At 38.9% G+C, this 5,000-nt stretch overlaps 1 protein-coding gene across 2 annotated transcripts in view; it reads left to right on the forward strand.

Moving 5' to 3' along the window:
• The window catches only part of LOC138026779 (uncharacterized), a 27,053-nt gene that overhangs the window by 9,945 nt on the left and 12,108 nt on the right, over window positions 1–5,000 (forward strand). The gene's annotated exons all lie outside the window — the stretch shown is intronic.

Genomic DNA, 5,000 nt, shown 5'->3' on the forward strand with positions numbered 1-5,000 from the left:
GTAACGCAAATGGCGTTTTGGTGGATCTTTAAACAAAACATACCCTTATGGAGCTCAAGAATGGAACGTCAATTGGATGAACAAGATAGGTGGTGAAAAATAAATATCTGGAATTTTGAAAGCGACGAGTAGTGGACTTCGACAACGATAGGCCTTTTTCGATATACTAAAATTCAGCTTGAAAGAGAGGTTTAGAGGAAAAGACAAAGGAAAGCGGACGATATGCACATATGTTTCACATTAATTCTAACTTGTTTCTATGGTTTTTGTCCTCACTGCCTTGACTATCAAGAGAATATTTGATAATTCGGAAATGCCCTATTGCCTCTTTTGCCGTGGGATATCATGAAGTGAGCTGTATTTCTAATAATTGCTAACTGTGACGTTATGTAAATCACTGAAACCAAATGGAAAATTTTCAGGTAACTTTTTCTGAAGGGATATCATGTGTTTAACAAACTCAGAGCCTCAATTAAGAAATCAAACTCCTTGAGTGGATCTGTAATCTGTTGTTATTTATATTCAACTCTGCAGAGTCTTCACGTAAAAAAACAATTAAAAATTTGATTAAGCGTTGTTAGTCAAGAATCATTTGAAAGAAAGCTTGCTGTCCATTTTTGACTTCCTTATTCAAGGAAAGGGTTCTTCGATCAGTGGTGGGAAATTTATTTGATTGCGGCGTATCGGGTCTTTCACATGGAGCGAAACGGCTTCCTTGCACGCACGCAATTCTTGGTTTTCACGTGACGTCATCAGTTTGATAGGGTTTTTCGTCTTGTGGTAAAGCAAGGTTGAATTTCTAAGCTTTTGCATGACACGATATTAAAATTGCATTAAAAACAAGGTTACACATGACGCATGCGCACAGCCATTTCACCCGGTCAATTGCCCTTTTCACGGTAATTTTTTTATTATTTACATTACAATGTAATCTAACGTGGATGCGAGGCAATTTCGGGTTAAATACCAAAAATACCAAAAAGGATACCCTATTTAAGGACTGAACTCCTCAAAAGCTCTACCCAGTATCGGGCGACACCTGCTTATACAGCTTATATAAGAGAGTACCATCCCCCCTAGCCCCCAACCGGGGATGTAGCTTTGGTGTCCAAATACGAATAAATCAAAGTTCGGGTGAGTAAGAAGAAAAGTCTTGAGAAGTGTGAAATGTCTTTGAGAAGTGTTGTTCAAGGAGGGGCTACCTGAAAGGTTAAAGGGGATAGAGCTGTGAAGGAAGGGTGGGGAAGATCAGGAGGGGTAGGAGAAGTAGAAGGGAGGAAAGGAATGTCTCGTTCTTTTTTAGACCCCCCCCCCCCAAAAAAAAAAATAAAAAAAAATAAAAATAAATAAATAAATAAAATAAACAAAAACCTAGCCCCTTTTTTTAACTATACCTCCCATAAAGGAAACTAAATCCCTTTTTTAGACAGTTGATAAAAATAAACCAGTTAAAGAAATTTAAACTGGTTTTAAAAAAATAAACCAGGGATAAAATCATTGTTGAACTAAAACAGCTTCACCAATGCGTTTTCAAGAGTGGGTTTTTTTAAATCTCAACGAAAATAAAACAACTACTGAGGAACAGTCACAACGGCGCTCTCAGCAGCCGACACTGAGTATAGCTGTTGTCGGTCAAATGCGGTCTCAGGTTAAATCCATTTTTACCTAGGTCAAATTGGTGATACTCATTTTACCTAGGTTAGATGCACTTTACCTAGTTTAAAGCAGTCATCAATCCCCCAAAAAGGACTGAAAACACCTATACCTTCCCGCAAACTCTATCTTACGCATCTCAACACATCTTAATGTTTCGTTTCATCTATCCTTTTCAGGCGCGGTGGCCTCATGGTTAGAGTGCTCGACTCCGGATCGAGTGGTCCGGGTTCGGGTCCTTGCCGGGGACATTGTGTTGTGTTCTTGGGCAAGACACTTTACTCTCACGGTGCCTCTCTCCACCCAGGGGTATAAATGGGTACCGGCGAAATGCTGGGGAAAACTCTGCGATGGACTGGTATCCCATCCAGGGGGGAGTATAAATACTCCTAGTCGCTTCTTGCTACGGAAACCGGAGATAAGCGCCGGCCTGATGGGCCTTCTGGCTCGTAAGCAGTGACTTTACCTTTACCTTACCTAATCCATTCAGTCTCAACATAACAACATAGTAATGGAAGAACTGTACTATGTACTTACTCGGATTCTCCAGATCTATAATCCTGTGTCTTCACCACTACACTACAACGACGAACATGCTCAATCCAACACAAAGTTTCTTTCATTAATAACTTTTGCATAATATGAGTCAATTGATATCCATGTATCATTACCAAAAGTAATCCTAACCTGACCCTAATTTTTCTCTAGGCTAAATTTTGGCTCCTAAACCTTTCTTCAATTCATCTGAGTGCGTAACTATTCAACCTACTCGGTAGTATGAGGATCACCCATTTAACCAGGCTAGGTAAAAATGGATTCAACCTGAAAACGGATTTTACCGGGAACATAGGTACTTCTGTAAAAGAGCAAGTAGTGCTTCCTGTTTGACAACCAGGTGCGCCTTCAATGATGATACTGCAGCTACAATTGTGCATGCGTTAAATACACGAGATCGGCTCTGATTTTGATTGGAATTATTGGCATATCATGCTCTTTGTGTATTCTCAAGCCGTTAGTTTCACCAGTGCTCCCGTAATACGAAGCCTTTAGCAAGAAGATTAGAATCCTCACTTTTCTTAAGTTTTCAATCAATCAATCAATCAATCAATCAAATTAAGTACTTATATAGCGCATGATCCATAGGTAAATGATCTCAGGCGCTTAAAATTAACAATAAGGTTATTTACAATGTTTAAAAATTATGACTAATTATGATTATATTTACAGTTGTATTTTACAGGTACAGTTACAGTTATATTTACAGTTGTATGATTATATTTACAGTTAAAAATTAATAATAAGCTTTTTGAAATAAAAATGTCTTAAGTTTTGTTTTGAAAGATTTTAAATCGTTCTCCAATCTAAGTGATTTTGGAAGTTTGTTCCATTCAAAGGGTGCTGCCACTTGAAAAGCTCTGTCTCCTGTTGTCTTGCTTGATTTAAAAGTTGGTGGAGCCAATAAAACTTCATCATTAGATCGGAGATTGTATAGTGATTTCTTCGTGACTTGAACTAGACTTTGTATGTAATCAGGTGATAGTCCATGTATTGCCTTGAAAGTCATCATCATTGACTGGTAGCCAGTGTAGTTTGAACATCAACGGCGTAATACGACAAAAACGTGTAGAATTACATATAAATCTAGCAGCCATATTTTGCAAGCGCTGAAGCATTTTAATTTGACCATCAAAGCATCCATAAAGAAGACTGTTACAATAATCCAATCGGGCTATTATCGTTGCTTGTATTAGTGTACGAGCTGACTCATATGTGAGATGCTTCCTTATTCTCCTTATATTGTATAGATAGAAATGTCCCATAGCGCACATTTTCGTTATATTGGTGTCAAATTTCATGTTACGATCGAACCATACTCCAAGGCTCCTCGCTGTAGTAGTTGTTTTAACTTTAGAATTTCCAATTGTCATTTCATCAAGGGATACTTTGTCTAGTTGTTGTCGCGTCCCTATTACCAAGAATTCCGTTTTTTGTTCATTCAATTTAAGTTTATCTTTTAACATTCATGCTCTGACTGCTTTGATACAACGCTCCAACACTTCTATCTCACTTAACCCACTGTCTGGCTTAAAAGACAAGTACAGCTGACAGTCATCTGCATAAGCATGTGCAATTGGTAAGCTGGTTTTGACCACCTCAAAGAGCTTGCTAGCATAGATGGTAAACAGCAGCGGCCCTAAACAGGACCCCTGCGGTACTCCATGAGATAATTCAGTGCTATCAGAGTATGCGCCGTCTACGATAACATGTTGCCAACGATCCGACAGATATGACTTAAACCACATTAGCGCAGAATCTGTAATTCCAAATGATGTTTCAAGTCTCTGTAGTAAGATCTTGTGGTCTACTGTGTCGAATGCTGCGCTTAAGTCAAGCAGGACTAATAATGTAATATGTCTACGATTCATGTTATGGAAGATGTCATTTACAACTTTTAAAAGTGCCGTTTCCGTGCTGTGTTGCTTTCTGTATGCGGACTGCAGTAGGGGGTACAAATCATTCTCCGCCAGGTGACTATGTAATTGGTCAAAAACTGCTTTCTCTGTTACTTTTGACAGAAACTGCAGATTGCTTACGGGCCTTAGATTCTTATAAGCCGTACCAAGACCGGGTTTTTTGAGGAGAGGCTTGACGAGCGCATCCTTCCACGCTTTAGGGAAAACACCCTGTGATAGTGAACAATGAACGATGATGGTAATAACATGTAGCAATTGGTCAAGACAGCCGACCACCAATTGGGTTGGCATTGGGTCTAAATCACATGATTTTTTGGCGGCTTTCTTTATGATTGCGCTAATATCGCCTTCAGACAACTGCTTAAATGATCGTAAGACTTTCGCACATTCCATTTTAGGGTCTGGCGGTACTTCGTGCAAGTCTGATGAAATAGCACATGTGGATTCTATTTCGTTTCGAATGTCATCAATCTTCTTCACAAAGAACCTTGCAATGTCATTTGCCAGTAAAGTTTTATTTAGTTGATCCGGGAATGTAGGAACTAAGTTCTCTTTAATGCCAAGGATCTCATTTGCAGCTCTGAAAAGTTTGCGTTGATCAACACTGTTCTCTTCCATAAACTCAGAGTAAAATTGACGTGTTGCCTTATTCAACAGGAAAGTCACATAGTTTCTTCTAGTTTTAAATACTTGTAGGTCTTCCATTGTTCTAGTTCTTCTCCATTTTCTCTCAGCTTTCCTTCGCAACTTTCTCGCACAAACAATGAGCTCATTATACCATGGGACAGTAGGTCTTAAAGTCTTAGTAACAACTTTTAAGGGGGCATGATGCTCCAGCACTGATGATAGTGTAGCATTATATTTTAAGGCCAT

Source organism: Montipora capricornis, chromosome 12, assembly GCF_036669925.1.
Source record: "Montipora capricornis isolate CH-2021 chromosome 12, ASM3666992v2, whole genome shotgun sequence".
NCBI classification, from domain to species: Eukaryota; Metazoa; Cnidaria; class Anthozoa; order Scleractinia; family Acroporidae; genus Montipora; species Montipora capricornis.